The sequence below is a fragment of the Bison bison genome, unplaced genomic scaffold (genome assembly GCF_000754665.1).
Source record: "Bison bison bison isolate TAMUID 2011002044 unplaced genomic scaffold, Bison_UMD1.0 scf7180017864498, whole genome shotgun sequence".
Taxonomy (NCBI): domain Eukaryota; kingdom Metazoa; phylum Chordata; class Mammalia; order Artiodactyla; family Bovidae; genus Bison; species Bison bison.
In genome coordinates this window covers 1,150,435-1,161,978 of record NW_011495057.1, presented here as the reverse complement: position 1 = coordinate 1,161,978, position 11,544 = coordinate 1,150,435, and the positions used below count along the sequence as shown (strand labels likewise).

General features: G+C 40.9%; 1 long non-coding RNA gene across 2 annotated transcripts in view; it reads left to right on the top strand.

Moving 5' to 3' along the window:
* The window catches only part of LOC104980281, a 15,231-nt gene extending 6,468 nt beyond the window's left edge, over positions 1-8,763 (top strand). Inside the window, exon 2 of one of the 2 annotated variants that reach the window (XR_824241.1) lies at positions 8,208-8,763. This is a non-coding gene — a long non-coding RNA (uncharacterized LOC104980281). Of the gene's footprint in view, positions 1-8,204 lie in introns of both variants that reach the window. The other variant, XR_824240.1, reaches the window with a different exon arrangement.
* The last annotated feature ends 2,781 nt before the right edge of the window (positions 8,764-11,544 follow it).

The following is an 11,544-nucleotide window of genomic DNA, read 5'->3' as shown; positions in this document are numbered from 1 at the left end:
CTATTAGCCTTTGCCCTGCTTCATTCTGTATTCCAAGGCCAAATTTGCCTGTTACTCCAGGTGTTTCTTGACTTCCTACTTTTGCATTCCAGTCCCCTATAATGAAAAGGAAATCTTTTTTGGGTGTTAGTTCTAAAAGGTCTTGTAGGTCTTCATAGAACCCTTCAACTTCAGCTTCTTCAGCGTTACTGGTTGGGGCATAGACTTGGATTACTGTGATATTGAATGGTTTGCCTTGGAAACAAACAGAGATCATTCTGTCATTTTTGAGATTGCAAGAGTTAGAACTGGACAAGAGTTAGAACTGGACATGGAACATCAAACTTGTTCCAAATAGGAAAAGGAGTACGTCAAGGCTGTATATAGTCACCCTGCTTATTTCACTTATATGCAAAGTACATCATGAGAAACGCTGGGCTGGAAGAAGCACAAGCTGGAATCAAGATTGCCAGGAGAAATATCAATAACCTCAGATATGCAGATGACACCACCCTTATGGCAGAAAGTGAAGAGGAACTAAAAAGCCTCTTGATGAATGTGAAAGAGGAGAGTGAAAAAGTTGGCTTAAAGCTCCACATTCAGAAAACGAAGATCATGGCATCTGGTCCCATCACCTCATGGGAAATAGATGGGGAAACAGTGGAAACAGTGTCAGACTTTATTTTTGGGGGCCTCAAAATCACTGCAGATGGTGACTGCAGCCATGAACTTAAAAGATGCTTGCTCCTTGGAAGGAAAGTTATGATCAACCTAGATAGCATATTCAAAAGCAGAGACATTACTTTGCTAACAAATGTCCGTCTAGTCAAAGCTATGGTTTTTCCTGTGGTCATGTATAGATGTGAGAGTTGGACTGTGAAGAAAGCTGAGCGCCAAAGAATTGATGCTTCTGAGCTGTGGTGTTGGAGAAGACTCCTGAGAATCCCTTGGACTGCAAGGAGATCCAACCACTCCATTCTAAAGGAAATCAGCCCTGGGTGTTCTTTGGAAGGAATGATGCTAAAGCTGAAACTCCAGTACTTTGGCCACCTCATGCGAAGAGTTGACTCATTGGAAAAGACTCTGATGCTGGGAGGGATTGGGGGCAGGAGGAAAAGGGGACGACAGAGGATGAGATGGCTGGATGGCGTCACCGACTTAAGACGTGAGTGTGAATAAACTCCAGGAGTTGGTGATGGATAGGGAGGCCTGGCGTGCTGCGATTCATGGGGTCGCAAAGAGTCGGACATGACTGAGCGACTGAACTGAACTGAACTGAACTGAACACAGACACACAAACGTAGCAGTTTAAAGCAACACTAAATTTATCTCACAGTGGTTGTAGGTCAGGAGTCTAGGTACAGACTAGCTGGTTCCTTTACTCAGAGCTCATCAGGCTGAAATGAAGTGAGGATATTGGCTGGGGACTGATTCTCATCTGAGTCTTGGAGGCCTCTTCCAAGGACTGTTGGAAGAGTTGTTGGCAGAATTTACTTTCTTGCAACTATAAGACAGAGATCCCTGTTTTATTTGGATTGTAAAGGGATATAAATAGGAGTATCGTTTCTATACTTTATTTAAACTGATAAATTTTCAACACCAGCAAACTGTGATAAGTTCTACATATATAAAATGTCATACTTAAAAAAGTATACAAGGTGATTTATGCAAACAAACCATAGATACATAGCAATGGAATTGTAAAATGGTTCAAATAACCCACTGGAAAACAGGAAAAAGAACACAGAGAAGCAAAAAAGAGAGAATGAACATAAAACAAAAACTGGCACATTCAACTCCTAGAATAATAATAATTACATTAAATGTTACTGGTCTAAAGTACCAGTAAAGACTTACTATAAAGCTAAAATAATCAAGACAGTTTAGTATTGGTGGAAGAATAAAAAAATAGATCAATGGAACAGAAGAAAGAGCCCAGAAAAACACTCACATAGTCAACTGATCTTTGATAAAAAACCAAAGGCAATGAGACGGAGCAATGACTGTCTTTTAAACAAATGGTACTGGAACAACTGGACATCTACATGCAAAAAAATTAATTTGGACAGAGACCTTATACCTTTCATAAAAGTTAACTCAAAATGGATCACAGATATAAAGTGCAAAATGCAAACTGTAAAATTCCTAGAAGTTAACATAGGTGAAAACCCATAATCTTGAATATTTAGAAACTGTTTAGATATGATGACACCAAAGGCATGATGCATGAAATGAAAAACTGGTAAGTTGGATTCATTAAAATTAAGAACTTCTACCCTGAGAAACACAAGGTTAACAGAATGAGCAGACATGTCACAGAATGGAAGAAAATATTTGCAAATATTTTTCAAAATATCTGATAAAAGATACTGTTGTCCAAAGTATACAAAGAACTCAAAGCTCAACAATAAGAAAATGAACAACCTGACTTTTAAAAAATGGGCAAAAGTCCTCAATGGACAACTCACTAAAGAAAATACCGATGGCAAATAAGCATATGAAAAAATGCTCAATATCTTGTGTCATTAAGGAGTTGAAAATTAAAACAATAATGAGATACCATTAACTACCTCTTAGAATAACCATATATTTTTGAAAACCCTTAAAAATTATGTAATTATTTGGTCTCATACTAGAGGAAAAAATTTTCCTAGCTTCCTCTTTTAATAGAGTGAAAATGGTACAGAGTCATTACTTGTATATTAAGACAGACACACACTCAGAAATACATAGAAACACATGCAAATTAACAGACTATGAACTCAGAGACCTTGTTCAAAATTTGTTTCTGTCGTATACCAGCTTCCTGATACGTATAAGTTAATTCATGTTCTGAGGCTCAGTGGCTTCATCTATACAATGGAGATATGTTGGAGGGCTATGATAATTAAAAAAGATAATCAAATAAAATTCTATAGAGGTACAAGGCACTTAGTAAGGACTTAATAAACACTGACAGATAAATATTCATTAAAATTATAAATTTTAACTCTTATTAGTAAATTCACCCAACAGCTTTCTCTGACCTTATATTTCATATAATATATGAAATTTAAAATTAATAAATCTTACTATCTTAGTGAAATAGCTATGTCTGTTTCTTAACCATGAAAAAATACAAAAGGTATTTTTCATTAATTTTTTAATCTTTTAGGATGCTTCAATTTGAAAATCTATTCATTAGATTTTAATAGTGAGAAACTAAATAATGAAATGAACAATCCACTTATTAATTATTGTTTTTATCTTTCACAAATGCTAGTTCTTAGTCATTATGAATGCATTTTCCCTTTCCCAGCTGCCTATTTAATGAAAAATACACAAAACTCCAGTTTATTTAGAGTGCAAGCAATTGAGATAATCAAATAATTGAAAATTTTCTATACTTCGTATTTTGTAAGAAAATCCCAATCAAAATTAATTCCAAATAGGCAAGCTGATTTGGAAAACTTTTATTTTATTTATTATTATTTTTTACCACACTGCTCAGCTTGTGGGATCTTCATTCCATGCCCAGGGATTGAACCCTGGCCCTCAGCAGTAAGAGTGCAGAGTCCTAACCACTGGACCACCAGGGAATTCCATTGGAGAAATGAAAAAAAAAAAAGTCCAGGTAGCTTCTATGAACCAGTCTGGTTCCTACTGATAGATGATGTTAAAAAGGATGACGTTGAAGTTCACTAAACATCTTTGAATTATTGGTATAATCTGTGCTAATCAAATTCTTTTAAAATATAATTTATTATGTATTAATTACTTTTGTCAGTCTCACACATTTCAAGAAGCACAAATACTGTGTGCAGAGTGTGTAAAAATACGCTTTGTGTAGACTAAGCTAGATTACACAATAAGAATATGTTCCGACTGACCTTACCTAAAACAGAAAATATGAATATACATCTTCAGCTGTAGTGAAGATTGGATATGAATTCTGAGAACTTGAAGACTGGTATTTAGGGGCAAAGTATTTTAGAAATAGCTGAGGAAAGGTTTTTAGCTTCTCAAATTTACTCTTTAAAAGATAAGATGTGTCATGTATATTTGTGGGAATATTTTGTATCCTTAAAATACCTTTAAGTGAACATGGCTTCACTGAAGATAATATGGACAGACTGAATCATCTTGTTGAAAATAGAAAGCAGGGGAATTAGTATAAAAGCTAAAGGACTTTTAAAAATAGTTTGCTTGTAGTGTAAGTCAAATCATTATGCCTTAAACTTACACAGTGATGTATGTCAAGTATATCTCAATAAAACTGAAAGAATGAAAATTGCTAAAATGCCAGCTGCTTTTCTCCATAAAGTAAAAAAGGAATTTGAAAGTATCAACTTTTCCAATTAAATTCTTTATGTGATAAATCTTATAGGTACATACAAAAGGCAATATTAATAACTGACATTTGCTTAGAATTCTACAGCTTATTATTTATTGGTTATCTTTTTGTTTTTCACAACAACTGGGGCAGGCATTATCAAAATCTTCATATTCCAGATGATAAATCTGAGACGCAGAAAGCATACTCTTCATTTTCATCATTCAACTTTTCTACCAAATCACAACTAAGATAGTTTTCCCTTTCTTTAGACAGTAAGAACTGTTTTCTGGTTTTGTAGTGTTCATTTCAGAGAAGGCAATGGCAGCCCACTCCAGTACTCTTGCCTGGCAAATCCCATGGACCGAGGAGCCTGGTAGGCTGCAGTCCATTGGGTCGCTAACAGTCGGACACAACTGAGCGACTTCACTTTTACTTTTCACTTTCATGCATCGGAGAAAGAAATGGCAACCCACTCCAGTGTTCTTGCCTGGAGAATCCCAGGGACGGGGGAGCCTGGTGGGCTGCCCTCTATGGGGTTGCACAGAGTCGGACACGACTGAAGCGACTTAGCAGTGTTCATTTTGGGTTTTTTTTAAGTCCCATGATAGGGAAATGACAGTTATAAATAGTAAAGAGAGGTTGCTATTTTCTCCACCATTGAAACAGCAGCTAATGCTGCCTTCTTAGGACTAAAAACAACCTAACAAAACTCTGCTCTATTCTAAGACCCAGAAATAGAGATCAAGTAGATCTTGGCTCCCTCTGGAATTTAGGTTGGCATTTAGGGAGTGGGAGTGTGTACTCTGGCATTAGGCATCACTCTGATGCTCAGTCCCACTGGTGTTTACGAGAACATTAGTTTTGGAGAACACAGGACCAGGAAACGGGCTAGAGGTCCTAAAATGTAAGGAAAAAACACAAGCAAGTTTTCATACAGGATTTCACATTTCATTCAGTCTACTGTTTCTACTACCATCACAGAATCCTTTCTAAAATTTTACTCTTTTGCTAATGTGAGATTATCTTGTTTTTGGAGGTCATATATTTCAGTCACTAGATAGCTCTCATCTTGTTCCATAAGCCAAATAGTTCTGTTTTTAGAAACATATAAACTACTGTAGTTACGAGAGAAAATTAGATTTAGACATGTGAAAAAGTGAAAGCAATGACAGATTTTATTTTCTTGGGCTCCAAAATCACTGTGGACAGTGACTGCAGCCATGAAATTAAAAGACACTTGCTCTTTGGAAGGAAAGCTATGACCAACTTTGTTGTTGTTCAGTCACTCAGTTGTATCCAACTCTTTGCAACCCCATAGACGGTAGCATGCCAGGCTTCCTTGTCCTTCATCATCTCCCAGAGCTTGCTCAAACTCATGTCCATTGAGCCAGTGATGCCATCCAGCCATCTCATCCTCTGTCATCCCCTTTTCCTCCTGCCTTCAACCTTTCCCAGCATCAGGGCCTTTTCCAATGAGTTGGCTCTTCGCATCATGTGGCTAAAGTATTGGAGCTTCAGCTTCAGCATCAGACCCTCCAATCAATATTCAGAATTGACTTACTTTAAAATTGACTGGTTTGATCTCCTTGCAGTTCAAGGGACTCCCAAGAGTCTTTACCACCACCACAGTTCAAAAGCATCAATTCATTGGCACTCAGCTGAAATAAAGATATTGTGCTACTGTACTCTATACAGTACAGTACAGTAAAGTACACAAAAGCACAACCACTTGTAGAGGATACACACATGTGACAATATACACCAGACACGTGAACCAACTTATGTAACTGGACACGCAAATGTACATTTGCATCTTCGAATGTTCTCAACTTGAAGGTTTGAATGTAGGGGACTTAATATGATGTGTATATGATATGTCATTTTTCCTTAGCTGCTTTTAAGACTTTTTTACATTTCAGTTCAGTTCAGTTCAGTCACTTAGTCGTGTCTGACTCTCTGCAACCATGTGGACTGCAGCATGCCAGGTCTCCCTGTCTATCGCCAGCTCCCAGAGCTTGCTCAAACTCATGTCCGTTGAGTCAGTGATGCCATCCAACCATCTCATCCTCTGTCATCCCCTTCTCCTCCTGCCTTCAATCTTTCCCAGCATCAGGGTCTTTTAAAATGAGTCACCCCCTCGCATCAGGTGACCACAGTATTGGAGTTTCAGCTTCCCCATTCCTTCCAATGAACACTCAGGACTGATCTCCTTTAGGATGGACTGGTTGGATCTCCTTGCAGTCCAAGGGACTCTCAAGTGTCTTATCCAATGTCACAGTTCAAAAGCATCAATTCTTTGGTGCTCATCTTTCTTTATAGTCCAACTCTCACATCCATACATGACTACTGGAAAAACCATAGCCTTGACTAGACGGAACTTTGTTGGCAAAATAATGTCTCTGCTTTTTTATATGCTGTTTAGGTTGGTCGTAACTTTTCTTCCAAGGAGTAAGCGTCTTTTAATTTCATGGCTGCAGTCACCATCTGCAGTGATTTTGGAGCCCCCTAAAAATAAAGTCTGCCACTGTTTCCACTGTTTCCCCATCTATTTGCCATGAAGTGATGGGACAAGATGGCATGATCTTAGTTTCCTGAATGTTGAGTTTTAAGCCAACTTCTTCACTCTCCTCTTTCACTTTCATCAAGAGGCTCTTTAGTTCTTCTTCCCTTTCTGCCTAAGTATGGTGTCATCTGCATATATGAGGTTATTGATATTTCTCCCAGCAATCTTGGTTCCACCTTGTCCTTCATCCAGCCCAGTGTTTCTCATGACACTTTGTTATCAATAGCTTGATTATGGAGGAGCCTGGTAGGCTGCAGTCCATGGGGTTGCTAAGAGTTGGACACGACTGAGCAACTTCACTTTCACTTTCCACTTTCATGCATTGGAGAAGGACAATGGCAACCCACTCCAGTGTTCTTGCCTGGAGAATCCCATGGACGGAGAAGCCTGGAAGGCTGCAGTCCATGGGGTTGCACAGAGTCGGACACGACTCAAGTGACTTAGCAGCAGCAGCAGCAGCTTGATTATAATGTGTCCGGGTTGTGGTTTTCTTTGAGTTTATTCTGCTTTATGTTCTGTGAAATTCTTGAATCTGCAAGTTAATGTCTCTCACCAATTTGGAGAAGTTTTCAGCCATTGTTTCCTGAAATATATTTTTCTGAACCAATTTCTTTATAGGACTATTGTTACAAATGTTAGACTTGTGATATAATCCCTTGACTCTTCATATTCAGTTTTTTCTAATCTCTTCATTCTTCAGATTGGACAATTTCTGTTAATCTGTCTTCAAGTTCATTGACTTGTCATCTTCATTCTGTTATTGAGTTCATTAGTAATTTTAAATATCAGAGAATGTACATTTTAATATAATTTTGTCCTTTTTTAGAATTTATTTTCTTTGCTAAGACCTCCTAGCTTTCCATTTATTTTATCTCATATGTGTTTACCTTTACCTCATGAAGTCTCAGTGGTAAGAAATCTGTCTGTCAATGCAGGAGACAGCGAGAGATGCAGGTTCAATTTCTGGATCAGGAAGATCCCCTGGTGGAGAAAATGGCAACCCACTTCAGTAGTCTTGCCTGGAAAATTCCACGGACAGAGGAGCCTGGTGGGCTACAATCCATGGAACCACAGAGCAGAACATGACTGAGCACACGCATGCATGAAATTTATTATAGTATCTGCTTTAAAGTCTCTCTCATAATTTCAACATATATGTCCTCTTAGGTTGGCATCTGGAGATTGTGTTTTCTCTTGAAAATTGGTCATGTTTTCCTGGTCCTTTGCTTATCAAGTAATTTTGGATTATATTCTGGATTCTTTCACTATTGAATTGTGTGGATATGAATCCTGTTAAGCTTCTCTAAAGGAAGCTGTTCATTATTATTATCTCTATTACTGTTTTAGCAGGTGATTGAACCAGTTAGCTTCAGCCTACAAGTTTTGAAAACCACTCTCTAGACGGCCGGCCTGACAGCTGGGTGTGCACCAGCCTTGAGCCTGCAAGCGGACGCTCCCTGCCCAGGGACCCCCGCACTGCCATGGCAGATTTCCAGCGCAGCAGCTGCACTACCTTCCTATGCACCCAAAAGGGAATGCTTCTGTTTGCCGAGATTATATTGTGCCTTGTGATTCTGACCCTCTACGGTGTCTCAACATCAGGCTATATCTCTCTGTCGCTGATTGAATTGATCCTAGCTATCATCTTCTTTATCATCTACACATGCGACCTGCACACCAAGATACAATTCATTCACTGGCCTTGGACTGATTTCTTCCGATCACTCATAGCAGCCATCATCTACCTGATCACCTCCATTATTGTACTTGTTGAGAGAGGATATCGCTCCAGAATCGTTGCAGGGGTACTCGGCCTAATCGCCACAGCCCTTTTTGGCTATGATGCCTCTATTACTTGCCCGATGAGACAATAAAGACACACAGCAACACCCACTGACCCTGCTGATATCCAGTGTCCATGAGCTGCCTTTATTTCTCTTTGTAATCTGCAAATAAATTAACTCCTTTCCCACCCCACAACACTCTCAGCCAACCCTGGGCCCCTCTGGTATTGAGGTGTAAGTGCTGCTATTCAGAGAATTTATCTTCCAGCCTACCCACCAGCCCTCCTGGGTGTGTCTTGGTCCCCTTTCCTTATACAGTATCCAAAAGGAGATGCCAATTCTGTCTGGTCTATGCCCTCACCTAAAGCACAAAATGAGGCTTCCCTGGTGGCTCAGTGGTAAAGAATCTGCCTATGCAGGAGACACAGGTTTAATCCCTGGGTCAGGAAGACGCCCTAGAGGAGGAAGTGGCAACCCACTCCAGTATTCTTGCCTGGAGAATCCCATGGACAGAGGAGCCTGGCGGGGTGCAGGCAACAGGGTTGCAAAGAGTCTGAGATAAATGAGCCACAGTGAGGGAGAAGAGAACCTCAGGTTTCATACTCCAGGCCCCAGGCTGTGGCTCACTCCAAATAACTTCAATATGTGTGTGTGGAGGGGTGGAGGTGGGGGGCTGGGGGATGTGGTTCTATGTAGTAATAAACAAATAGCAGATTGTTAGAACAACAACCAAAAATGCACTTTCTGTGGGCAGTGGTTCTAATCTCAGTTCAGTTTCCTGACCTTGCTGATGCTCCTTCAACCACATACATCTCTAAGAGGTTAGTCTGAGATCTGGTTGGTGGTTTGAATCTTAATTCAAGCCCCCAAGCTTTTGCTGCTTTGTGTCTGTCCCATGCATATGCAGCTTCCCTGGTGGCTCAGATGGTAAAGAACCTGCCTGCAACATAGAGAACAGACTTATGAACACGGGGCATGGGTAGGAAGGAGAGTGTGGAACGAATGGAGAGAGTAGAATGCAAACATATACACTAACATTTGTAAAATATATAGCCAGTGGGAATTTGCTGTATGACTCAGGGAACTCAAGCCAGGGCTCTGTGACAGCCTAGAGGGGTTGGGTGGTGTGGGAGGTGGGAGGAAAGCTCAGAAGGGAGGGGACATGGCTATACCTATGGCTGATTCGCATTAATGTGTGGTAGAAATGAACACAATATTATAATTATCCTTCAATTAAAAATAAAAAATAGGGGAGGAGCCAAGATGGCAGAGGAGTAGGACGGGGAGAACACTTTCTCCCCCACAAATTCATCAAAAGAGCATTTAAACGTCGAGTAAATTCCACAAAACAACTTCTGAATGCCGGCAGAGGACATCAGGCACCCAGAAAAGCAATCCAACTCTTCGAAAGGAGGTAGGAAAAAATATAAAAGACAAAAAAAGAGACAAAAGAGGGAGGGACGGAGTTCCGTCCCGGGAAGGGAGTCTTAAAAAGAGAGACGTTTCCAAACACCAGGAAACCTTCTCACTGCCAAATCTGTGCCGAGCTTTGGAAGCACAGAGGGCAACATAACAGGAAGAAAAAATAAATAAACAATTAAAACTCGAAGATTGCGAGTCCTACGGTAACTCCCCCAGCGGAGAAGCAGTGCAGACGCCTGCACGCGCCATTAGCAAGCGGGGGCTGGGCAGGGAGGCGCAGCGCGGGCTGCATCGCTTAGAGTAAGAATCTGGCCTGAATACCCTGAGCACTATCTGAGCGAAATAATTTGGGCTAGCAAACCAGACTGTGGGATATCTACCACGCGAAAAGCCAGCCCTAACCTAAGACCGCCAGGCCCGCGCACGGAACAAAGAATTGAACAGATAGCCGGCTGCAGACCTTCCCCCTCCGGTGACAGGTAGCCAGAGCCGGAAGGGGGCAATCGCAGCCCCAGAGAGACATTATCTATAAAACTGTAAGCAGGCTTCTTTGCTAACTAAAACTTCTTGGGGGTCTGGACGGTTAACATCTGCCTGAGAAGGTGCGCCGGTTTTACACCCAGATAACCGAGTGGCGGGGAGGCGATAAGTCGCAGCATTGGCGCTAGCCAAACACCTCATCACTTGAGCTGCTCGGACCTGGGCAGAGCACAAAACTCAGGCCCAACTGAGTCTGCGCCTCTGAGGACTACCCGAGTGCCTCAATCTGAGCGGCTTGGACCTGGGAGGTGCATGCAACCCAGGGCCAGCCTCGGATTGTTCCCGGCGGAACAACCTAGAGCCCGAGCAGTGTGGGCAGGGAGGCTACACGCGCCTTGAGCGGGGGCAGACCCAGTGTGGCTGAGGCACTGTGAGCGCACGCCAGTGTTATTTGTTTGCAGCATCCCTCCCTCCCTCCCCACAGTGCAACTGAACAAAGAGAAGAAATACAGCTCCACCCATCAGAACACCGACACAAGCTTCCCTAACCAGGAAACCTTGACAAGCCACCTGTACAAACCCACACACAGCGAGGAAAAGCCACAATAAAGAGAACTCCACAAACTGCCAGAATACAGAAAGGACACCCCAAACTCAGCAATTTAAACAAGATGAAGAGACAGAGGAATAGCCAGCAGATAAAGGAACAGGATAAATGCCCACCAAACCAAACAAAAGAGGAAGAGATAGGGAATCTACCTGATAAAGAATTCCGAATAATGATAGTGAAATTGATCCAAAATCTTGAAATTAAAATGGAATCACAGATAAATAGCTTGGAGACAAGGATTGAGAAGATGCAAGAAAGGTTTAACAAGGACCTAGAAGAAATAAAAAAGAGTCAATATATAATGAATAATGCAATAAATGAAATTAAAAACACTCTGGAGGCAACAAATAGTAGAATAACAGAGGCAGAAGATAGGATTAGTGAATTAGAA